Genomic DNA, 26,779 nt, shown 5'->3' with positions numbered 1-26,779 from the left:
TTGCATTATTTGTAGGAATTCTGAAGAAGGACAAATGGCTGCTTACGGGGTAGCCCATGAAGGTCTGTGAGGTGGACCTTGTATAAAACATGCACATGTAAACATCGCTGCCTTGTTCTTACCAGGAGCTCGGACCTGTTCTTTGCTTGTATGCAAGATTGTTTCTGTTCTTTTTCATTATTTGTTTAATCAACCGTCAGTCACTCGGTCCATAAATATTTTCTAAGTCCCTACAATCTGTTGGCACTATTCTAGGGGATGGGGATACAGACGTGTACACAACAGAAGCAGACCCCTCCTCAAAGAGCTTGCACTCCCTTGGAAGGTGTAGGATGGACCCTAGAAATGGTACTGTCTTAAATTTTTTTTTTTAATTTTTTTTTCAACGTTTATTTATTTTTTTTTGGGACAGAGAGAGACAGAGCATGAACGGGGGAGGGGCAGAGAGAGAGGGAGACACAGAATCGGAAACAGGCTCCAGGCTCTGAGCCATCAGCCCAGAGCCCGACGCGGGGCTCGAACTCACGGACCGCGAGATCGTGACCTGGCTAAAGTCGGACGCTTAACCGACTGCGCCACCCAGGCGCCCCAAGTACTGTCTTAAATTTTGATTTACATAGGGTCATTGATATGATATATAACTATGATTGATCTGTGAATGTTGATCTTGTATCCTGCAACGTAGCTAAACGATTAGTTCCAAGAGGGATTTGTTTGTTTGTTCTTAGATTCCTTGGGATTTTCTACACTAGTCATTATGTTATCTAAAAATGAAGATCGTTTTATTTGTTCCTTTCCGATCTGTATGCTGTCGTGGGTGGATTATCAACTGTGAGAATCATCCGGGCAAAAAATGTATTTAGTCTAAAATACTCAATTTTCTCACTCGCTTCTAGATTATTTCCCCACATCCACTGGATGTTCGGGGAACACAAACTCACTGTTACATTAGATCAAGCAAATGTTATTAGTAAAAACATCTGGAAGTAATAAGACAATGCATTGTAAAGCCAAAGAGGGAGGATTTGGGGACTTTTCACATCATGCCTCCTCCATGAGCCAGGGTCATTGAAGGGTGACTCTGGGTACTGTTTGTTCCCTGAGGTGAGGGCCACCCAGGCCTTGGGTAGGCTTTCTCAAAGCCCACCCTGGGAGATAAGCAACCTTTCTTCCAGGACTGGGATAGATTGAGGCCTCCTGAAGGTGGGCCGGGAGCAGGGCTCACTTCTGGTCTGGGCAGAGGGTGGGGGGAGCCCTTCGGAAATCTGAGGAGGGTCTCCTCTCACCTGGGATCCAGATGGGTTTCCAGGGGCATGTGTGGGGCACTACTGTTTCCTCTCCCTCTGAGCTGAGACACAGGGGTCCTGCAGGATGTGGGTTTAGGTGTGGTTGGAGACCAGGAAAACCAGATAATGCTCTTGTTCTCAGTGGTAACGAATCTGGACAGAGCAAGGAGAACTGTGTCCCTGACACTGTGATAGGAAAAGATAAGATAAAATAGGCAGAGAGGGAAAGCATAGGACCTGAGGTCCCTGGGTATGGAAAAACACATATTTTGGAACAATGCTGGGAGTGTCTGACCACAGCAAACCCTCTCAGGCATAAGGTTCCTCTTAAGAATCTAACAGACCCCACCTACTCCTCCTCAGGTATCCGCTCAGGAATTTGACAAAAGACCTAAGTATGGCCATAGACCACCCCTCATATAATGGAGTCCAGCTAGTCAAGAATGGACAACCCAGCACCCAGAGCTATCCAGCCAATAAGGGTAGAACCTGAGAAGGAACAAGGGGAAGGGGAGGGGAAGGGCTGACCGGAACCTTATAAAACAAGGAGCCTTGCCTGTAGTCCTCGGGCATTCACTTTCGGGTGTCCCCCCTCCCTGTCTGTAAAGAGAGCTTTCCTACTATTCTTCCTTTCTAATCTTATATTCTGATAAACTTTTGCCTGCTGCTCATTTTGTGTCCACCTCTTCATTCTTCGAAGTGGTGAGACAATGAGTCCTGGATATTGTGGCAAAAAATCCTGCAACATCACCTGGAAAGCCAGAGCCAAGGATGAACGTACGGACACTGGAACTGACCATGGCAATGTATAAACAATGCCATGTGAGCAAAGGGATTCTGTACAATGAAATCTGTGTTTACCCAAACTACTCAGGGTTTTGTTAATCACAGTGACATTTACTTCTTGGGTAAAATGTTGGGCAATTCATGGCTCGAATATACTAAAATATACTGTGTGCAATGCTTAATCAACACATTTGTTAAAGGTAGATATGTTTAAGGAGGCGGAAAAAAAAAAAGTGAGCCCAGTTCTCCCTGGCACATGCTTGGCTGTGGAGATTTTTATTTCATCTGGAATAGTAAGATATTTTCATCCACTTTCTGGAAAGCAAGAGATGACAATATATTTTTTTAAAGCTAAAGGTATCTTGAAAATGATAAATTGGAAGAAAATTTAAAGGCAAAATTTAGTTAATAGAGAGTACTAAATTCTTATTGCTTCTGTGGTCTGGACCACACCATACACAACTTAACGGCTCTTAGAGTGGTGTTATGACAACACTGTTTTAACAGCTTCGAAAGTGACTGGGAGTAGCCAAGAGAGTTTTATCTCTGAGATCCAGATCCTGGCAGTATGAGACTTTTCAAATCAAATGAAGTCGGTGCTTTATCCTCTTCATGTGCAAGGCTACCTCCTTATACTCCATGTGGATTTCAATTTCTTCTAGTTCTCCACTCATCTGTCCACAGCACACTAACCTCTTTTCACTGCTCTCCCCAGTTCTGACCCTTGGATGTCAAGAGGAGACTCCTCATCTCTAGGAAACCTCTCTGGGTTTGCAGACACTAGGATGAGACACAAGAACTCCAGATGTCTAGGATAAGAGGGCAGTCTTCTATCCCAGGCTCTTCCTTAGCCCAACCTGACCTGCCCAGGATTGCTGGACTCTCTTCTCTTTTCCCTACAAGTCCCTGACCCCTCAGGAAATATACCTGCCCCTAACTCTCAACTTTGCAATTCTGTTATCTCTTGTCTTCTGGATTATTCGTCTCACTGAGACCTCCTAGGCACCAACAGGACATGGTTGCCTGTGATGCCATTAATGGTGCTTCTGAAGTAAGAATCCATGGCAGCTGCCCTCTGAATCTCAGTGTGACGGGTCACAGATGACCCAGATCTGCCAACATCTCCCTTTGGATCTCAGGACAAAGAGCAGCAGCCCATGGAAGATTTGATTAGCAATGAACCCTTTGCATCACTTTGTGTGGGCCTTGCCTTCCATCCTCTCTAGCTAGGACTGCCTCAGTGGAAGGGTGGAGTTTTCATCTTGAATTACAAAAGGGCATTCACAGGTGGGCTCGTTATAGTAGTAAGTATCTAACGTGGAAGAAATCTCATGTTCAGTGGGGGATCTGAAGTTGCATTGCATTCTTTTATTGGGGCTTATGAACCTCCTTCGTGGAAGAAATCTCATGTTCAGTGGGGGATCTGAAGTTGCATTGCATTCTTTTATTGAGGCTTATGAACTTCCTTCACTCATAGAATTGGCCATGGTTATTCAATTTCAAAAATCTTGAAGGAGGACTATCCTGAATCACTCTAGAAATATTACCTCAGTCAAAACTAAAGGAAATATGCCCATATGCTTTCTTGGCTTGTGAAAGGGATAATTCTCTCCTCAACATCTACTCCAAACCTGTACTGCTCTTTGTGAAGCCCTTGTTCAATAGGGTTTTGAAGCCAGTGGCTAGTGACCACGTGAATCCATTGATTTGGCTGAATGATTCTAGGATAACTTTTCTCTTAACCTTTGCATTTTATATCTCAATGGGGAAAGAGATGCTTTTGTTCATTTGCTCAATCATTTACTCCTTTATTCTTGCAACAAACACTTATTGGTTCTCTCCTATGCAACTAACGTAGCGCTAGATACCATGAATAATAGGTCCCCACCCATGTCATCAAGGGGTTCACCTTCTATTGTTGGAGCCAGATAAAGTCACAGTCACAATAAATGACAGGATATAGGTGCTGGAATGAAGTAAGCATTGGGAGTTGTCAGAGAAGGCCCCAATTCAAAAGCATTACATTCTGAGTGAGGTGAAACTAAGGTTGAGTCTTGACAAGTGAGCAGGAGTTGACCCTGAAGATTAGGGTGGAGGAGGGCTTTAGGGCAAAGGCAAAGTTTGGACAAAGGCAGACACATGAGAGCATGGGAGGCCAAGGAGATTTATGGGTTTAGCCCAGCTGGAGTACAGGATAGATTATGGGGAGTGGTAGAAAATCAGTTGAGGAACTGTATTAGAAACCTTTCTCTAGGGGAACCTGGGTGGCTCAGTTGGTTGAGCATCCAACTCTTGATTTCAGCTCAGGGCATGATCTCATGGTTGGTGAGTTTGAGCCCCACATTGGGCTTTGCACAACAATGCAGAGTCTGCTTGGGATTCTCTCTCTCTCTCTCTCTCTCTCTCTCTCCCTCTCTCTCTGCCTCTCCCCAGCTCACATGTGCATGCTCTCTCTCTAAAAAAAAAAAAAAGTTTCTCTAGAAAAAGACCAATAGGATATATACATACATATGCTATAGATATGTATATATCTATCTCTGTGTACATACATGTACATGTATGTATATATCTTTATTTGTGTATATATGTATATATATAGTCTATTGGAGACTATATATATATATATATATATACACCATATATATTTATATATATGTATATATATAAATACATTTATATATAAATGTAAATGTGTGTGTGTGTATATATATATATATATATATATATATATATATATATATAAAGAGATTTAGGATAAGAAATTGGCTCATGTGATTATGAGGCTCGAAAGTCCCAAGACCTGTTGGGTGAGCCAGCAAGACCCAGGAGAGCTAATGGTTTACTTTCAGTCCAAGTTCAAAGGCCTGAGAACCAGGGGAACTAGTGATGCTATCTGTGTCCGAAGGCTGGCAGGCTCAAGACCCAGAAAGAGTTGAGGTTTCAGTTCACAACTAAAGGCAGGAAAGAAGGCTGATGTCCTATTTGGAAAGCAGTCAGGCAGGAAAGAATTCTCTCTTACCTGGAGGAGGATCAGCCTTTTTGTTCTATTCAGGGCTTCAACTGATTGAATAAGGCCCACCCACACTAGAGAGGGCAATCTGCTTTTACTCAGTTTACCAGTTTAAATGTTAACCTTATCTAAGAACACCCTCACAGAAACACCCAGGATAATGTTTGGCCAAATATCTGGGCACTTTATGGCCCAGTCAAGTTGACACGTAAAATTAATCATCAAAGAAACATAGGCATGAACCAGTGAGAGTCCATTTCAAAAGATTGTAAAGCACTAGAGTCAACTTTTGCTTACTTTCTCAGAGAGGACCAGATTTTCTTACCTGCCTGTTCAAGGGGTGGTAGATTGAGAAAATGTTCCTTACCCCTTTTTAAAATCTACATCTTTTCTTAAAATTACAGTAATGGATATCATTCACTGTGCACCTACTATGTGCCGGCTGCTGAGCAAGCATCTGACTTAATTCTCCCCCTAATCTTACTCCCTGCTGAGTGTACTATCAAGGGAGGAGACATTAGTGCCATCTACATATGAGAAAACCAAGGCTCAAACAACCGTATACTCTTCAATATTTACAGAACCTGAACACAGTAGGTATTCAATAAATATTTGTTGAGTGTTGTTAAGCTTCTTGTTAAAGACCATACAACCAGTTAGTGGTAAAGTGAAATCTCAAAACCAGATCATTTGACACTAGAACTAATGGATTTAGGAAAAACTAGTGAGCACAGGCAAGGAAGAAAATATGTGACTTGAAGTTTGGTCAGTCAGACTTCTGATATTTTATCTGACGCCTACATGAGAGAGGGCCAACAAGACCAAGCTTGAAAAAATTCCAATAATTCCAATAAAGCTTGTCAGCCTCTAGTACAGTTCCTTGAAAATGACCTTGAGCAATTAAACCACACATTCTAGCAGATACTAGCTCTAGTTCTAGTTGAGTCAGAAACTCAACAGCCCTGTTCCTGGCATGCTTTCGAGCATAATTTTCTCCCTGTTATTAACTCATATTCAGAACACTTTGTTAGGAGCTGGGAAGATGGGGACAATGTATGTTTCAGAGCTGTCTGGTCATCCTATGATTAACAGTGTTCAGTTGGTGGGGGACGGAGATGGAGGAGAAGGGTTGGTTATTGATTTCACAGAAGCTATGTTGTTCAGCCTCAGTGAGATGTTTTTTAAGGTGCTAAGATTCTTCCTAGTAACTTATTAGCTATATTTGGAAGTGTGTTAAGTCTTGGAGGTCACATGATGCTGTTTGATGTTCCTCAGCAGTGATTCACAGCATATTAAGAGGAACCTTAATCACTTTCCCAAGGGTCTTCCCAGCTTTCAAGCCAAGGGCTACTATACACCAGGAACATTGAACCTGAGCATTCCTTACCATCTCCCTTCCATTCCACCTTGTTCTACTCCCTTCCAAGGCTATGGGGAGTCTGTTTTCCATCTTCAAAAAATAAATATGTGGATTATTTTTAAAGGGACTTTTTTGGGGTGCATGGGTGGCTCAGTTGGTTAAGCATCTGACTATTGATTTCGGCTCAGGTCATGATCTCACAGGTTTGTGAGTTTGAGCCCCACATCAGGCGTTGCTTGGGATTCTCTCTCCCTCTCTCTCGGTGCGCACATGCTCTCTCTCAAAATAAATAAACTTAAAAATTAAAAAAAAAAAAAAGGGGAATTTTGCTATTTCATCTGAGCTTGCCAAAAACTTGATAAGTAGATATCGAAGAGGACAATTCAATTATTTCAGGCTATTAGTGAATAGTCAGAAAGGCAGAAAGGTGGGAGTAGTTTGAGAACGAATATTCATCCAGGCAGAGGGCCAGGGAAATGTCCTATTGTTTAAAACCAACATGAGTCATGTTATGCCAGAAAGGTCAATAGTTTTTCCAGGCAGGGACATGTTGAGGGGTAACCTTGGCCTTCAATCTAAAACTGGAAAGTGAATCCGCAACCTTTGTTTGGGGTCATATCTCTTTAGGATATCATGTCTCCTGCAGTGTTCCACCTTCAAATTACATCTAGAACATCGTTTTGCCTCTTCCTACCACTGCTATCACTACCACACTCCTCTGCGTGACCATTACCTTTCCCCTGGGTTACCGCAAAAACCTGCTTCCCGATCTCCCTTCTCTCCCCCTTGCTCACTTTCCTCCTGACATATTGGTGCCATTGCTTTTTCTCTAACATATCAGGCTCTCTGTGCCCCGTGGCATTTGCACTTGCTGTTTTTTCTGCCTGGAATGCTCTTGGCCCAAATAATAGCATGGCATGCCCCCTCATCTCCTTTAGGATTCTGCTAAAGTGCTTCTTTCTTGGGAGGCCTTCCCTGGATGTGCTATTTACAATTGCAACTCCTTCTTCCCACTCTCCCTCCACCCTTGCTACTGCTGTTCTTGATATATTTTTTTCACTAGCATGTGTCATGACCTAACACACCATACATTTTATTTATTGTGTTTTACCAATCCATAGAGCCAGGATTTGGGGTCTGTTTTTTTCATGGTTGTAACCCTGGTGCTTAAAAGCATACTTAGCACACCCTAAATGCATATTACATATTTGTTGAGTGAAGACATGAATGAATGAAGCTTAAATGAACAACTAATATGCCAAGACTTGAGCTCCATGTGCATGATAAAGAAGGCTGCTGCCTGCCCTGAAGAAATTCAGAATCCATCTTGAAAGACAGTGCTAAGACAGCTGGTAGTTCAGTTGTTTTTGCCATGAGACGCAAAGATTCACTCAAAAATGGTCTCATAAATTGAAGTTGGTTTTAACCAAATGGGTCCAAGAACAAGCAAGCCAAAGGCAGCACAGGGAACCTCCTTCTTTTTCTTTTCTCCCATGGTTTCTCTCTATGGTAGTGTTTCTGGCCCATCTTCCAGTTCCTGGTTTGTTCTCTTCACCTGCCAGTTGCCCACCCTATTCCTGACTCTCTTGTCTAGATCCCAAAAGAGCCATTCTGCCTGATGTTCACTATCTCCATGTAGGGCAGAGCCTCTCACAGCTCATGGGTCACCGGGCCCACCCAAAGGTGAGCTTTCCTTGACCAGGTACCCATTCTTAGAACAGCCTTCTTCTAGTTCCCTGAGAGGGACCCAGGTTCAGGGCAGTCAGCCAAGTTGAAGAAATAAATAATAAAAGGCAGTTTGGAATTCACTGAATTTTTACATGATTACTTATAATATCAGAAAAGTTAAAAATATATGTAAGAGGGGCGCCTGGGTGGCGCAGTCGGTTAAGCGTCCGACTTCAGCCAGGTCACGATCTCGCAGTCTGTGAGTTCGAGCCTCGCGTCAGGCTCTGGGCTGATGGCTCAGAGCCTGGAGCCTGTTTCCGATTCTGTGTCTCCCTCTCTCTCTGTCCCTCCCCCGTTCATGCTCTGTCTCTTTCTGTCCCAAAAATAAAATAAAACGTTAAATATATATATATATGTAAGAAAAAAATAGTCTAAAATCCTAGACATTATTAACATCTGGTATGCCCTTTCCTTGCATATACATATTCTCATCCTTTTTATAAAATACTGTATCACTATGCATATTATTTTATATGTATATCATTTATTGACCATAACTCATGAATATCATTTCACATCATAACTAGAAATATACTGGTATTTAATTATTGAATAGTGTTTCATTTTATGGGTGTAGTATAATTTATTCAACCAATTCCCTATTCTGGGTTACTCAGACTGTACCTAGTTTTTGATGTTATTAAAAATGCTAAAGGAATAGTTTTCTTAATACAAATCCATGATAAATTTCCTAGAATGAATTCCTAGAAGCAGAATTTCTGGGTTAGAGGGCATAATCACTTAAAAAATAATAATAAGTTGACATTTATTGAGCACTTGCTGTATCCCAATTACTTTACACATAAGAGTCACAACACACATGTGAAGTAGACACCCTTGTACCATTTGACAGGTAAGGAAACATGAAATAACTTGCCTAAGATCCCACAGATGGTAAGTGGCAGAACTAGGATTTGAATGCAGAAACTCTAGCTTGGAGCCCTTAACTTCTACACAATCCTGCCTTCCTGAGAGAGTCGGAAGACATATTTATAAAAGAGTGGAACATATTAGGGCTTGAAGGAAGGACAGCCTTCCACAAGCAGGACTTTAACCCAATAGGCCACGTGCTACCAGAAGACAGACCACTTGCTATTGGTGGACATATTTATTTGACATCATGGGGGACACCAATGAACAATAATGTCCCCCACTGGTGACTTTACATGGAGCAAAGACATTTCATTTTTTACCCTTTCAAGATAGAATTTTCTTTCTCCCTTTCTGAGCCCAGCCAACAGCTCCTTGGTTGAGAAAATGTTGCCTTTAGTCATGAAAGGATTGGTAATTTGGCTGGAGAGATGACTCATTTGTCTCAGTAACCCATGTTTCTGGAAAATTACTAGCCTGTGCCTAAATAGTATAAAAACTCACCCTTAAATTTTCAACATAATGCTTATAAATTTTACCTCAGGTTGATAGAAGGGACAAAATTGGGAAAAGGGAGGCTTTTTGAGGCTGTTTGAGGGGCTTTCAAAAAACAGCCTGTTTGGAGAGGCTAAGTGGCTATCAGCTGGCTCTCCGGTGGCTGAGTCACACATAGACAGGTGTGTGCTTGGGGCAGGATAAAAAGTCTAGACCTTATGAAATAACAGTCCTCCAGTCATCAGCGGTAGAAAGACTAGGTGTGACCCAGAAAAGCAAACATTTCCTTTCACCTGTAGGCAGTTTATGATGATGTGAAAACTCCACCTGAAAGTTTTTAGCTTCCTCATAGGTCCAGGGACCACATGTTCCCAATTAACAATTGGTACAGGGGTCCAACATATTGTTGTCTAATGAGTCAGAGTAGAGGACCATTCTTGGGGAAACCAGTACTTGAGAGTACTCAAGTGTTTGACACTGAGAATTCTACCCCTCGATCTTTTAAAATCCACTTGAGAGCTATACATTAAGACACTTATCCAGTTAAAAGTATAAAATTATTTTACATTTGCAAGCATATGCTGAAAGGATATCTACTAGGTTTTTGTTTTCCACCCAGTTTCCTAGAACAGAGCTCTTTTTACCTATGTAGAGAATGAGTACCAGATGGCAGCATCCCTGAGAAAACATCTTGCCCTGAGTTTATTGACTTGTCCATCACTTCCATCCTACCTGGGTCTTCAAACCTGCAGCACTTTTTCAGGCATATGGCTAGATGTTTGCAGTGGGCACTGTGAGATTGCTGTCTACCATGGGCCTTGTGCCCACCCTCCTTCTTAACTAAACCACCATTCAATTCAGTGTCCCCTCCTCGGTGAGGACGTTGTGCTTTGGGGTGGACTGAGGCCACCTCCAGCTTCCAGAAGTTGGGTCTTGATGAAATTTAGCCAGTCCGGTTGATTATTTTGCTAGTAATAGATTAAAGCCTGAATATGTGATTAAATTCTAACCGATAGGAAATAAGAGTATCCTGCTGGAGGGTTCTGAGAAAGAGGCAAAGGGATATTTCTCTTATTTGACATTGTTGTGTTTTCATGTGATACTTATAGCAGTGGCTGCCATTTTATAACTACAAATTGATAATCTGAGGACAAGCCAGAAGATTTGCCATAAGGATTTGCAGGAAAGTCATTAATTTGGGAGCCATTTTATCACAGAGCTTTTTGTTTGGTAAAATAAGAAATTTTCTTGGTTGTATACGGCTTTTTGAGCTGAGATTTTCAGTTCCTTGTAACCAAAAATATTCTCATACAATCCCCTAATGTTTTCATATCCCCAAAGTTTCTAACCAGCACTAGGTGATGATAGAAACATCTAGCATCTACTCTCCACCTTCCTCTCTTCCAGGAAAAACATTCCAAATGGCATCCTGGTGGGGCACCTGGCTGACTCAAGTCAATAGAGCATGTGACTCTTGATCTCAGTGTCATGAGTTCAAGCCCCACAATACACATAGAGTTTATTTAAAAAAAAAATCAACTGGATTTAATTTCAAAAACTTAAAAAGAAAAAGGCGTCCTGGCTATGAGTACAGATTAGACAGAATTTCATCACTCCCTATTGGAGGTGAAAGAGGTTGACATTGATTGATACACACTCCCAAGTCACACACTCCCAAGTCACCAGTTCTAAGAACTGTCACCAGTGACTACAGAACCACAATTCTTAAAAGAAGGATTCTGGACTCTAGACTTAAAATGTTGGTAGTAAGCCTTTAAGAATGATAATTTTTGGCATACCAAATGTTTCTGGGCGCCAATCTGTCCCAGTCTAGGGGTGCCGGGAAGTTGCCAATGAATTTCATAAGTTCATTACAATAGCATGTAGCATTTTAGCTCAAGAAAAGATTTGTAATAGTAGCTGTAAGTGAATAATCCGGCTCTAAAGCTCACAAAGTCACAAAACCAGTTCCATTTGAAAATGGGCAATGCCATTTGGATTCAGACATGGCCCAAGTTTTATCCAAAATGATCAAGAAATTTTGAAAGCAGAGTTTTCCCATGACTTAGAATCATATTAACCTTCAAACTTCTTCATCTTCCTTATATTTAATTCATATGAAACCTAGATATCTGATACATCATCATCCCCATCGTCCCCTGACTAGAAGATAAAGACATATTTCCTAATTTCATGTCCAATAACATGACCCAGAAATCTAGTATATTAAACTCATGACCTAGAGGTAGTTTTACTTTAGAAGATAGCCAGATCTGTGACTTTTATAGATAAGGTACCCACGAAGTTCTGAAAATCTCTAAAATTATCCTCCCTTAACCCATGTGACCTAGGACTTAAAAAGAGCATATATCATACAAGAGCATGGATCCTGCCAAAGCCAACAGCAGGCAATGTCCCAGGACTTGTGTGCTACTGGTAGGAAAAGTTGGGTGCACGTACCCTCTATAAGGGTTGAGGAGAATAGATTATAACTGGGGGAGGGAGGGGCTCAGAATTGCTGTGATTTGGACATTAAATAAAAGAATGTGATTTTTATTTTTTAATCAAGGGCTGATGCACTGGATATTTTCCACTTGCCCCTTCAGATGGATTTTCCTATCTTCCCACCATGCTCTATGCTCCAGGAGGCTGAAGATTTGTATCGGCAGTCTCCTTTGTCCTCTGACCTCTGGTTGGGTTTCCCAAGGAGGTTCTAACAAGAGATTGGAAGAGTGGAGGAGAGGAAGGTCGGGTCTTTATCTACTCCCAGCTCCCTTCTGAGCCACTGCATTCAAACTGGGACATCAGCTTTTATCCTGTCTTCAGACTTAAATCGAAACATCAGCTTTTCCTGGGTCTTGAACCAGTTGGCCTTCAGACTGGAACTACATCATTGGGTGTCCTGGGTCTCTAGTTTGTCAACTCATCCTATGGATCTTGGGACTTGTCAGCCTTCATAATCTCCTGAGCCAATTCCTTATAATGAACCTCTTTCTATCTATTGTAGGAGACCAGAAGATGCCACTCCAAAATAATCCCTCTTTGGCATCAGGATTATTTTGAGTTGATTATTTTGAAAAACAGCATACACAGGAGAAGCTCTAAAAACTGAGCTTTTGTAAGGGAAATTTACATTGATAAGGAGATCTCCACTTCTAAGGGTATCTCCTCTGTACCAGAAAGAGAAGGGTGACTAAATCACTGGAGACTCATCAATGGAGAAAGGACCAACTTAAATCTGTATAACAAACTACTTTTGCTTACTGTTCTTTTCCTGGCCACCCCTTATCTGGCCTTCCCACACCCTTCTTCCTCTGTTTTAGCTGAAGATGGTATTTAATTCTGAATTCTAGCCACCTTTGAATTACTCATCTCTGAATTTCTTCCATATATGCATGAAATATACATGTCAATAAACTTTATTTTTCTTTTGTTAATCTGTCTTTTGTTACAGAGACCTCAGCTGAGACTTTAGAAAGGTAGAAGGAAAATTCTTCTTTCTCTTCCATCTCTCCGTCATCTGTCTATGCACCCTATTGGTTCTGTCTCTCTGGAGAACCCTGACTAATACTGCTGACCTCCAGCAACTACTGAGGCCCTTGCTTCAGGAGTGGGGCCAAGGCAGGGCAGGCTGACCTCCCAGCAGCTGGACAGACATTTGCCATATAGTCAGGAGACCTCATGGTGACAGGCAGGAGTCTCGGTGCATAAAACCTTCCTGGTGGGTGCTCCCTACAGAGCCTAGGCTTCTCTAGGCACAGGGTGTGGAGGGGGGGAGGGGTTGATCACTGCCCTCTCCCCCTACCCAGGGACTCTGCTCCCACTGGAGGGGAGTTACAAGGCTTCAGTGTTACAGGGTGATGTGTGAGCCCCAAAGTGAAAGGTTGAATCCTTATTTATAGAGTTCTAGAATTGAACCAAACACCCCCTCCCCTCAATCCTTTCATGCTTGCTCGGGTGCTTCCTCCATAGGACTGAAATGGGTCCAGGTAGCAGCCACAGCACGTGTGGACGGTGTTGTTGCACAAAGGGCCTGCCGAAGTTGAAAAGGAAGCAAACCAGAGCTGTGCCCCTCACAGGAGCCTCCAGTCTTGGGAGGATGATGTTCAGGCCCTCAAAGGGCAACAGCTAAAAAGCCCCTTGTTTCCATATCAGACACAGGATTGAATGTCATCTAACACAGAATTACTGCAAGTCACAACGTGGGGCTGCCATTGACGATGTGCTGAACCTTGCTGGGACCCCTTTCCTGTGCATGAGACAGGGCTTGAGGGAACAGCTCAGGGGACTCCAGAGCCAGGCACAGGGGGTCAGAGGGTGCTGCACGGCACCCTGAAAACCAGCTATAAATGGGGCACTCCCAGCTTACAATTGATGCTTGAGCCTGGCAAAGGTTAACTTTAGGGGAAGGAATGAAAAGAGTGGAAGAAGAGAGAGAAAAGAGAATTAAAAAAAAGAAAAAACTTCCTACGCTTAACATCTCTCATTCAACCCTTACCACAGATGGCCCCAGGAGGTGCACACTGGTAGTGCTCCTGGGACAGGCACAGCCTAAGTGGGAAGCATGAGGCTGGTCTCTCGGCCACGATCACCCAGCAAGGATTCTAACTCCCACCTGCCCGACTGCAGGGCCTGGGCGCTAGTGGAGAGGAAGGAGAAGAGGTGGGGGGACAGAGGACATGTTGAAGGCCAGGTACACAGAACAACCAGCTCCTGGTGCGGGTTCCTGGGGTCCAGGGCTGGGGACAAGAGCAAGGGGATGGAGTGGCAGGGGTAGAGAGGGCACTACTTTAGCATCGAGGCTCCAAACAACCACTTAATGTTTTCTCCGGATTCTTCTCCCTGGATACACCTGCTTTGTGAGTTTCCCTCTTTCTTACTGATGTTTGTCTTCTGTTTATTTACCTGTTCCCTTGGAGCTGCTAGGAAGGGCTGTGGCCTGTGACTTCTCTTCCTCTGAGTGGGATAAGGAATGGGAAGCAGTGGGAGCAAGGATGGAGGGCATTGTAAGGTCTCTGCTGTCCCAGGAGAGTCCTCAAAGCCTCATGGGAATTTGGCCCACCCACAGCTGCCCTTCCGTCAATGGAGCTTTCCTTATAAACAGCAGACCTGGAGGCCTTTCTGAAGACCCACTTGCCCTGCAATTTCAGGGGGCTCACATGCTTCTCCTGAGGCCTGTGCCTTTGCCAAATGGGCATAGGATCCTGTGGCCTGAGGGATAATTGGAGATGCGTGGGCCAGGCAGATTCCATTTCTGACAAGAGCAACAGTTTGAACAGCCTGAAGATTTCAAAATCAGGCAAGGAAATGTCTGTACCAACATCCCACTGCTCCCTGGCTATAATCTCATGCTAGGCATTGCTCAACAGTCCCGCCAATCACACAGAAGCCCAGGCTGAACCCATGTGGCAATGGAGTCTTATCTTCATTGACTGCCTAGAAAAGCCCACTTTTGACCTCCTGTCTGGGTATTTCCAACTTTCTCAGGGGGCAAGGAGGCTGTCAAGGTGGTGTGGCTGACCCACAGCTTCTCCCTCTCTTTCTACTTCCCTGAGTGTGAAGCATCTGGACCCGAACTGCACTGTCTTCCACGAAGGCAGGCAGGAAACAAGGGTTAGCGCAGGCCTCAGAGGAAATGTGGTCAGTCCGGCGGGAAATCAGGTGGGCGAAAATGAAAATGAATTTTCCTTTATGACCCTCTTGGGTTTCCTTTCATGGTCTTACTGAAACCAAGGTCAGGAGGTTGTCTAGTTCATAACCCAGGACCAACCCACTCCAGAAGATGGTAGGGACCAATAGAGGAGACCATGTACTCTCCCTTGGTGGCCTGCACTGGCACTGAATCATACTTTGTGACAGCAACAGGCAGGCCTCCTGTCCTCTCTGGAGGTGGACCCTCCCAGCAGGGTCCTTCTGCATGCTCAAAGCTGGCTAAAAATGGACTCAAACCTGTGTGTGTGTGTGTGTGTGTGTGTGTGTGTGTGTGTGTGTATGCTTTAGCAGTGTTGCTGAGATACAATTCATATGCCACACAATTCACCCTTGGCAGTATCAAGTCCATGACTTGTGGTATGTTCACAGCGGGGTGCAACTATTACCACTAATTCCGAACATCTTCATCACCCTCAGAAGAAATCCTACGCCCCTCAGCCACCACCCCCTCTAACATTCCCCCATCTCCCTAGTCTAGACAACCTCGAACCTGTTTTCTTTCTCGCAGACTTGCCAATTCTAAACATTTCATATCAATGCACTCATATACATGTCTTTTTGGACTGTCTTCTTTCACTTAGTGTACTTTTAAGGTTCATCCATGTTGTAGCATGTATCAATACTGCATTCCTCCTTATGGTGAATAACATTTCATTTTGTGGATGTAGCACAGGAATGTAGCCATTCATTGTGGACATTTGGGTTGTTTCCACTTATCTGCTAGGAACATTTATGTATAAGTTTTGTGTGGACATGTTTTCAGTTCTGTTGGGTATAAACCTAGGAGTAGAATTGCTAGATCATGTGGTAAGCTCTGTTTAGCCTTTTGAGAAACTTCTAGAATGTTTTTCCAAGGCACCATTTCAGCATACCACCTTGCATTTCTAGTGGGTCATGTATTATCATACGTTATATATATGTGTTATAGCCAGCCTAGTGGGTACGAAGTGGTCTCTCACTGTGGTCTTGATTTGCATTTCCTTGATGGCTTAAGCCTTTGTTGTTGATAGAATGAACCTGTTTTAGAACTTTAAACCTTTCACCTTTAAATCCAGACTCCAGATCTCTGCTTATTTTGTCAGAGAGGAGTAAAATCTCTTCTGTGGGCCATAAGAGCATCAGCTCACTGACCACCTTGAAAGACTTTGGGCTCATTCTGGCATTTTTTGAGATTCCTTGCCATTACACTAACCCTTGTCAATTACTTTGAACTTCTCACATCTCTCTTAATAAAAGTAAGAATTCTTCAACAGTAAGAGCAGAAACAAAAAATGAGAAAATAGTGTTCTGAATTTAAAAACACCAAAGAGACATAACCAAGCCTAACGTGTACATTGTATTTGTATCATGATTTGAACAAACTAACAGTACAAAGGCATTTTAGGGGCATTCTGAGAAAATGGAGTATGTGCAAAGTAGCAAAGGAATCCATAGAATTGCTGCTAGTTATGTTAAGCATGATGATGGTGCTGTAGTTAGAAAAGACATTGTTTATTTTTTAATTTTATATATTTTAGAGATATCCAATAAAGTAAGTGGGGATAAAAATGACACAATATCTAAAGTGTGCTGAAAATATATCAGAAAGGAAAAAAAGAAGTACATGAAACATGGATGGCAAATTTGGATGATGGGATACGGAGGTTCACTCTACTTTTCTCTCGACTTTTGTACGTGCTTAAAACTTTTAATAATAATAATAAAAATTATGGAGACACTCTAAGATCTGAATGTAAACTGTGAAGTGAAAAGTTCCGTAAAATACTTGGGTCCTACATTGCAGAATGGTGTTCATCTATGTTCAGTTGAAATCTTCTTAGATGTAATACATGAAACAATTGATTCAAACACAGCTTATGTATTGTGTTTTAACTTAAAACTTACTGTGTCAGTCAATGTTTTGATTGGGCTAAGACTTTTTTCTTTTGAGTTGGGGCCTTTTGATTGGCATTTGTGTTGTCGCTTTTGCATCGGCTACCACCATAAGATCTCATCTACAATTTTTAATTATAGCTTCTTCAAAGTGGAACAAGAAGACATAGACACTGCATAACAACCTGAATGTAGGATGTTTCTGTATTTTCATTGTTTGTCACACAACAGCAACACTTATGCCATACAGCAAAACTAACTGCAAATATTTTTAGGAATTTAATTTTGTCTACTCTTTACTGAGCATTTCCTTTGGTTTTTAGATAACAAACAACTCTCTTTGTACTCATACTTAATTGATTTATATAATATTCAAGTAAAGTACATCACCACAGTCACAAGGACTCCTATAAACAGGCTGGGGGACGAGCGTGGCTGATTCTTGGTAAACACAGAGCTCAGCTGGTGGGAGCATTTAAGCACATGGTGCAGACTTCTCATGTGGGGCATCCCACCGGCATATTTGACAGGAAGATGGAAATCATGGCTAATATAGTAGTCTAAAAGGAAGTCAGTTAAAAAAAAAAACCCTTCTTTTCTACTTAGAAAAATTGGAATTAACGGACTGAAATTTTCATTGAACATCATATTCTTTGAGTGATGGGTAGCTGGCCAAAAAGCAGGCTGAGTCCGATGAAGAGTCAACATGGCACCACAGACAAAGCTTCATTCCACACAGGGGAACGTGGCCAGGAGTGGAGGCAGCAAAGAGGGCAAAGGGAGGTGGGAGATGAGGTAAGATGGGGGAGTTTTTCAATGAAGTAGTGTTGGCTACTGTCCTTTCCTCTCCAGAGATTAAATTTGATCCACTGATTCCCACAGCAAATTTGCATTGAGAATGGTGGCTGGTGACTGAACTTCAAGCCTTCTAGACCAAGTTGCAGCCACTTTAAAACTGACTCATCTCCCTCAGTGAGGTTGGGAGTGGCTGAGTATGTGTTTCGGTGCTTGGCAGCAATGTCTTTAAAGAGTGCAATGAGTTCTTTGTGGGAAGAGAGAGACAGAGAATGATAATCAATCAAGGAACATCAGAGTTGGAAGGGGCCATAGTGGCCTCTATTGCAACCATCCCACTTTACAGATGAGGTGACTGAGGTCTAGATAGACAGGGTGGCTTGTCATCGACTTAACCACGAGGTTGACCATGTTCAGGAAACACAGATATGCTAATTACATATTAATTTCAAACTTCTGCCCACATTCTCTGAAGCTCAGAGGGACACTGTATCACTGGATGATAATAAGAGGAGCAGAATTGATCACTGGAAGTGCTGACAAGGTGAATATAGAATATAAGAAAGATTCAGGCCGCCTAAAGCATCTGACCTCAGCTCAGGTCATGATCTCACAGTCCTTGAGTTCGAGCCCCACATGGGCTCTGTGCTGACAGCTCAGAGCCTGGAGCCTGCTTCGGATTCTGTGTCTCCCCCTCTCTCTGCCTGTCCCCTGCTCATGCTCCCCCTGTCTCTCTCAAAAATAAATAAACAGGGGAAAAAAGGAATATAAAAAGATTCATTGCTGAGTGAGAAAGGATCTTTGGTGACCATGTAGCCCAAAGCTCATTCTGTAGTTGAGGACAGCAAAGCTCTGAGCAGGCAGTGACAGTATTATCTGAAACATGAGCTAGAAGTAAATCTTTTTTAAAATCCTGGAAATTCATCTGTTGAAATATGCAATACCTAGGCTACTAAGAGGCCCCTGTTGGTTGGCACAGCACATAGTAGGTTCTCAAAAAACGTCCTTGAGTTGAATTACAAAACTCATCATTCAGGTGAACACAGCATAAGGCACAATGTATATTCCATAAAAAGATTAAAAGGTAGTCAAAATCACAGCTGGTTGAAAGGGTAGGAGAGCCTTCCTGGAGGAGAGATCATTGAGGTGGGGCTTGAAAATGGATAGGATTTTGAGGGGTGGGTAGGAAGTGGAAAGAATGTGTTTCTGCAGAGGGAATGGCATGTTACAGATGCAAAGAGCAGGGTGCCGGGAGTTTGGGGAATGTCCAGATATCCAGTTGGCACAGTATAGCACTATGCAGGGGAGTAGGGGTGGTGGGATTGTCACTGAAGGCCCATACCTCTCTGTCCTTAATTCTTCATGAGGGTCTGGAGAGGCCTAAGGTTTTGAGGTGGGGAAGGACATATAAGATCCATCCTTAGGAATGAGACCCTGAAAGAAGCGGACACTCAGTTCAGAGACAGGAATTTTCTACATTTTATCCAAATGCTTTGGCTCTATGAAAAGGTCAGAAAAACACTGGTGACTATCTTTGTTGGGAAATACTTTCAGAGCACTGAAGCTGTTAGAGAGATAAGCATCCTTATGATGGTTGCCATGATTCAGGCCCATTCTGGCTCATAAAGTATAAGGACACACAAAGATCAAATTTGTTAGAGTAACATGTTTGCTAAACATTCTCGGTTCAGAAAAGTTCAGGCTCAGTTCAAATTTGGGGCTGAGATTTGAGCCAATGTTGATTTTATCAGCACCCATTTGCCCCAAGACTAGAGAAAACATTGTTTGTATTCGTTCTAATGATGCCGATAAAAGAAATGAAGATGACCATCTACTGAGTGTCTCCTATTAGTCACTGTATTAAGGCACTAATATTTTCAGCAATTTTCAGAGATATATAGCATTAGAGGTGTGTGGTAGATATTGTTGTCTGTGCAGGAAGCTTCCCCATTATCCTGATATCAGTGGCCATGTGACCAAGGACTGGCCAATCATAATTGCTCATCCCCTGCTGGCCCATACTGATTGGACCAAGGAGTGGGCATAGGACCTTCCTGCACCCATCACAGTCCTTTCTCGAGACAGATGCCTTTGATGCTGGGAGCGAGGAGCGTGTTCTGCTGGGTTAAGCTGGGACTAGGGTGGTTACAGTGACAATTGCCTCTACCTCTGCCTGGTCCTGCTTCCTCTACTCCGTCACAGATGTGGTGCCTGAGCACTCGCTCAAACAACTTCCAACTTGTTAATAACTTTTTCAGAGTGGTCTCCCAGGGAACAGACCAGAAAAAAAGGAGGAAAAGGAGGAAAGGGAGGAGAAGGAGGAGGAGGACGAAGAGAATTGTGGTGGGGGTAGGATGCTGATATCTGACTTAATAGCGAATTTTCCTTCTATTGCATGGTATAATTACAAATAAAAATATAAGCATTCAGGAAGCCTTCAGAGTCCATCTGAAATCTTTTTCTGGGGTGCCTGGGTGGCTCAGTCGGTTGAGCATCCAACTTGTGCTCAGGTTATGATCTCACAATTCGTGAGGTTGAGCCCCGCGTCGGGCTCTGTGCTGACAGCTCAGAGCCTGGAGCCTGCTTTGAATTCTGCATCTCCCTCTCTCTCTGCCCCTCCCCTGTTCACACTCTGTCACTGTCTCTCAAAAATTAATAAACATTAAAAAAAAGTTTTTTTTTAATGTTTTTTCCAAGGAAGGCTCAAACCAGTGACCTCTACATCAGCTGCCAGGAATTCTAGGACATTTTAGAGGTGGTTTTGCCTAAAGGCTGGGAGTGACCTAGACTGCCTCTCAAGGATGCTTCCAGCTTTGCTATCAATTATGCTTTACATAGCTAAGAGCTATCTTGAATAGATGATTTCAGAGAAATTTGCAGTTCACATGGGTTGAGATCCAATGTCGTTTTTGCTGAGTAGACATGGTCGATGAAAGCCTCTGAATAAGCAGGGATAATGCAGCCTTTGGCCAGCCTGGGAACTCTCTCACCCTCATCACTCTGTCACTGACTTGTTCACTGTCCTCAGGTCTCTGGTGGGCAAATCTAAAGCAGGCATTCCAAGAGCTGAGGTTGGACTAACCCTCTCCAGAGCAGGACAGAGACCCTCTCACAAGGCTGTGTGGCCAGGGGCTGGGGCTGCCTCACATATCACCTGCTGAGGGGCTGAGGGCTGAAATCAGTCTGCACTCTGCTCCCCGAGCCCTGGGACCAGGAGACACTGCATCCGCCCAGAAGACAGGATGCCTTTCTCCCAATTTCACACAGGCACCACACTGGCAACTTTCCCTCTGCCAGGAGCATATCTTCCCTCCCTCTAATCATTCTCCCATCTGAATTAAAAAGAAATTCCGGAACCTGGCATAAATGATTGCCAGGGACTAGGGAATACCTGTAATGGGCAGGTTTGTTCACAGTTCATGGGGCATAAAGACTTAATTCGTTTTCACATTAAATCAGCTGATTGGATATGACAACTAAATCTCTCATTGTCATTTCAATAACAAAAAGGATTTGGAGCACTAGGGAAAGAACTCGCTTTACTAAATAAAGAACTCGTATTTATTTATTTTTTTTGGAAAGATGATTTTCATGCAGAGAGTTCAATAAGATTACTTGTAATCTTAGCACATACCCAGACAAAACGATTAGAGCTGGGCATGTGGATTTTATTGAAAAGCTTAGAGTGAGACCAAAGATGGGAAAATACAATTTTTCTTTCCTTTTTTTTTTTTTTTTATGTCCAGGCCAAAATGTATGTATTAGTCAATATCTTGGAAACTTTACATGGAGGTAACTCTACCTTCTTGCACCACAAGTACCTGAAGATGAATGTCAGGTCTTGCCAGAGGCACACGGCAGCCCAGGCCTCATAAGCAGGGCCTGTTGGTCACTCTGAAAAGGCAGATGGACCCCATGTACGGGGCAGGGCAGGCTATTTCTGGTAAGTTACAGACCTGCCAGTGAGACATGGAATGAGGGTGCTGGGGTTGGTGAGAGCAGTTCGCATATTTGTGCCCAAATCCTGGTCCTGAATAAGACAGGAAGAGCCTCTCTAGAGATACCAGAGTCAAGGAGAAAAAGACTTGGCCTTGAGTTGTTCTCCAGACCTGTCTGACTTCAGGTTAATAAAAGAATACATAAAGCTAAATCACAAATGAACAGGCTAGCCTGAATGACAGGCCCAGTGGCCTGGGCCACTTGCTTGGTATAATTTGAGCAAGTCTTCCTTTGAGTTTAACATGGCTTTTACTGAGGGGCATCTTTCTAACAGGAAAGGAAAGTGGTAACTCACTACTACTTTAGCAAGAGTGAGTTTGTCATATGGAATGAACAGAAAAAGAAGACAAACCTGAGAGCTGTATAAACAGAGTGAAGATAGGTGGGAATCTGGAAGTGAAGGGGCAGGGAGGCCTGATGGTAAGTTTGTTCTCATCCTGCAAGCTCACCTTTTCCAGAACTTGTTCTGGGTTAAAAGGAAGGGCTATACCCAGTTCTAGCCTCTGTTTTGTAGCAGTATATTGGGACACGTGTATTTCCTTGTTTCCGCACAACAGGGGTGCCTCAGACTTGCAGACATAAACAACAAATCCCACAGCCTGATGCTCCTGAGCTAGGTTTGGGCCACAGGCCCCCGCTGGGATCAGAGAACAGCTAGCCTTCCTAAAAACTGAGCCTCCCTAAGCAAATATGTTTCGAATTCCAAAGTTAGCATGAAGCATCTAAGAAAATAAATGCAGGCGGAAATAACTATTAGTAGGAACAAAGCCGCTCTGTTTGTTCTGTGGGCTTAGGTACCTGGAGAAAGCCCTCTTCTTGCAAACATAACAGCCTGTAGGATTTGGACAAAAAAGCAACAAAGCAGCCAGAGAGGGTGCATCTCTGGATTATCTGCATCCCTTGTATTCCAAAATGTTTTTCTATACAAAAGATCTTAGATCACATGGCAGTCCACCCATCCATGCATGTGTCTATCTACCCATTATCCATCCACCCATCCATCCATCCACCCATCATTCACTTATCCACCCATCTGTCTGTCCGTCTGTCCATCCATCCATCCATCCATCCATCCATCCATCTCCCACCTACCCACCTATTGTCTATCTGCCCACCCATCTATCCACGTATCCACTCATCCATTCTTCCACCCATCCAACACTACTTGTTACCCATTACATATATGAGGCAAAGGACAACCAGCCACATATACTCATGTACTCACTGTGTGGGCAGGAAGTAGGCAGTTCTTTTCTTTTAGCAAAGGAAATAACTGACAGACATAATAAGGCCCAGTAAGACAGACATAAAGAGCACAGACTCTGGGGACACCTGGGTGGCTCAGTTGGTTGAACATTTGACTTTAGCTCAGGTCATGATCTCTCAGTTCGTGAGTTCAAGCCCCACATCAGGCTGGGCTCACTGCTGTCAGTGCAGAGCCCACTTTAGATCCTCTGTTCCCCCCTCTCTGCCCCTCTGCTACTTGGCTCTCTCAAAAATAAATAAACATTAAAAAAAAAAAAAGAGCACAGACTCTGGAGTTAGCAGTCCCTTTCTGACCATGTAGGAAAGTTATCTAGCCTTTGGGTGCCTCAGTTCCCTCCTCTGTAAAATGAAGGAACAATAATAGCTCCTATTCTACTGGCTTGCTGCAAGAACTGAATAAACAATGACTATAAAGTGTTTAGTACAGTGCCTGGAATATATAATGTGTTCAATAAATTTTAGCTAGTATTTTTCAAAGTAGGAAGACCCAGTGAATTCTGTAGAGTCTAAAAGGTAGTGAGAAGGGGGAGTTTCCTAAGGGGCAGAAAGATGTGTCAGAGGTCATGACCAGGCTCTGGGGATACTTTACAAATGCCCCAGCCATGGGCATGGAGGGAGCAAGTTGATTGGTGAAGAGAGGGTTAAGTTAAATTTGTAAAATTTTTTTCAAGTTTACTTATTTTGATAGAGAGAGAGAGAGATGTGGGAGGAACAGAAAGAGGAGAGAGAGATAATATCAAGGAGGCTATGCACTGTCAGTGCAGAGCCCAACGCAGGGCTCAAACTTATAATCCATGAAATCATGACCTGGGCCAAAATCAAGAGTTGGACGCTTAACTGACTGAGCCATCCAGGTGCCCCAGAGAGGAGTAAGTTAAAACCTAAGGTTTTCTTAATATGTTTGTCTTCATATTCCCAGAGGTCCAGCAACAGTTCAAGCCAACAGTTCTGCCAAAAAGCATCCTGTCAGGAAAAGCCAGGGGATGGGGGAATGTCCCCAGGAAGAACAGAGGGGGCAGATCAGAAGATCTATGTGGCAGAAATCTTGCAGGATCCTGATAAGGGCAAACCATCAGCCAGGGAGTCTGCTGAGGCTTTGAGAGGACAAATCAGAGCCTGTGAGCCTGTCAGTCCCTGGCTCTTCTCTATTAAATATTCCTTGAGGAAGCAGCTGATAAGAATTTGAAGGAGGGGAAAATGCCAGGTCTAAGGCCGAGGGGTTCCACAGTCAACATGGCCACTTCTATAAACCCACTGGAATGTCTGGAGAAGGGAGAGACCCTGGCTGGGAATCAGACATCTGGGTGATACAGAGAGACCAGATAATTCTGTGTCTGGCAGAGAAGGGGAGTGAATCCCCTAAAGATGTCCCACAGGCTTCTTTTGGCCAGCTCGTTCCTGGAACACAGGAGTCAGGGCTAGGATGGGGAGGATACTGTGATTCATGGGAAGAGCCTCCCTTTGATACTGGAACCTGCAGTTAAACTTCTCTGGAACTCTTTCTGTATATCTTGAAGGTGAGGACCCACCACCTGCCCACCTCCATCTCAGAGGGACATGGTAGATGTAAACCCAATGAAGACTGGAGACCCAGAACAAGGGAAGGAGGGAATGCCGAAGAATTCTGCCCGCAGGTCCTGATTCTGCTCTGGGAGAGAGACAGGCTAGGAAGATTGTGGTTATCTCTGAGATTATACAGTACAGAGTTCCCTGCTCTAGAGCCACACACCCCTGAGGCCCCAGCAGGTCTGCCCCAAAGATGCTGGGATAAACTGGCCGAGTTTGTCCAAGATGCATCATGTGCACGACACCCAGAGAATACATCTTGTCCCTTAAGATACATCAACTTGGCTCAAATACAGACTTATCAGAACTGCAAATCACCCCCTCAGACATCCACAAATTCTGAGGAGTCTTCTTCATAGTCAGCCTTGAGGCTGACTTCCCATTGAATTCAGTTTCTACCTCTGCTCCCTGTTCTGTAGATGCTGTCCCAGTTTCACGCCAGGGCGACCTATGTGGAACTCGGCACTTTCCCTAGATTCCCACCAAGCCTGTGTGAATGCATGTGAAATGGGTTTTCCTGGAGGGGCAAGGAAGCATGGGGGCAGATCATGCCAGCACAGAGCAGATGATTGCAGATCATCAAGTAGACTTCCTTGTTCTTACCAGTTTGTTTTGCCCCCAACCATGCAGCTTGTCATCTTTCTTTTCTCATCAATCCCTCCACAACTAACCTTTATCTGCTCTCCCCTACCTCTGAGCTCCCATTAAATTCTAATTCAGAAAAATTTAGTTGTTAATGAAATCAATTTAAAATTTTTTTTAACTTTATTTTGAGAGAGAGAGAGAGGGAAAGAGAGAGAGAGAGAGGAAATCCCAAGCAGGTTCCACACTGTCAGAACAAAGCCTGACACAGGGCTCCAACTTATGAATGTGAGATTGTGACCTGAGCCAAAACCAAGAGTCACTCAACTGACTGAGCCACCCAGCACCCCAATTAAATCAATTTAATTTTTAATGTGCTTGTCCTCAGCTAAGGCATGATTCAGGATCTCACCTTCTTTCTCTAGATACTTATCAAGGTCTGTTCTTCAATAAAGATAGGCCCATCTAAGAGAGAGTTAAACTAATTTTTTGTCTTGCCTAGCTAGGCCTGACTGAGGGGAGACCACAGAAGCGGAAGGATGCTACTTTTTGGGGGGCCATGGAAGAGCTAAGACTTCTTAGGCCCTGTGAAATATGTGTGGCTGGTTCAGGAGGCAAAGGTGCATTGACAAGTGCCTCTCCTTCCTCTGCCTGGGGAACATTCCCTGTGCAGGTGGGAAACATTACAAACTTGCTTCCTCTCCAAAGATCGAGGAATAACTTTGGACCATGGTGGTGGGTGCTCTTTCTAGATCAGATGCTAAATCAAAAAAGCTAACTTGACACCTGGAGGTCGCCCCTGACAAAGGTATTTCATTTAGTAAATATCAAATAAAACTTTAACCCTCACTGGAAAAAAGGTAATAGAGTGGTTCAGAGTCATTGCTAGGGCTACCATATTATTAAGCCATCCCTAGAAAGGGGAAATGGGCCATCTCCCCCTGCCCATTCACTGTCCACCCCAGGAAACACAAGAGAACAAAATGGACTTGATGGTTGTCAATGGGTCCAACAACTCTTACCTCAGCAGACTGGCCCTGGGCTGAGAACCTTGGATACACAATCCCAGTTAATCTTCAGAGAGAATCTTCAAAGATTCTCTAAGAGATTTCTCACCATTATATGGATGAAGAAATCAAGGCTTGGACAGGTGAAGCGATGTATCCAAAGTCTTCAAGCCAGTGAGAGGTAGATGTTGGTTTGAATTCTGTTCGCCTTCCTCCAAATCCCAGTGGCTTTCTATTATCATCCCCACACCGACCCCAATCCCACAGTGATGTAGAGGGGGGAAAGCTGAGACAAGCACAGGACAGACAATGCCTGCAGCCTGCAGAATGCAGAATGGAACAGTAACACTGAGACCCTCGGAGGTCTCTATCTTTAGTTCTTAGATTTCCTTCGGTTCTTGGTAAGGCTCCTTGGGAAAAACTCTAATCTGTCTCAACTGAACAA

The 26,779-nt window shown here is 43.5% G+C and overlaps 1 pseudogene; it reads left to right on the top strand.

The window, feature by feature from the left end:
• LOC115519758 overlaps positions 1–26,779 on the top strand; it is a 46,360-nt pseudogene that overhangs the window by 6,043 nt on the left and 13,538 nt on the right.

The sequence above is a fragment of the Lynx canadensis genome, chromosome C1 (assembly GCF_007474595.2).
Source record: "Lynx canadensis isolate LIC74 chromosome C1, mLynCan4.pri.v2, whole genome shotgun sequence".
In the NCBI taxonomy this organism is placed as follows: domain Eukaryota; kingdom Metazoa; phylum Chordata; class Mammalia; order Carnivora; family Felidae; genus Lynx; species Lynx canadensis.
This window is presented reverse-complemented; position numbering and strand designations above follow the sequence as displayed.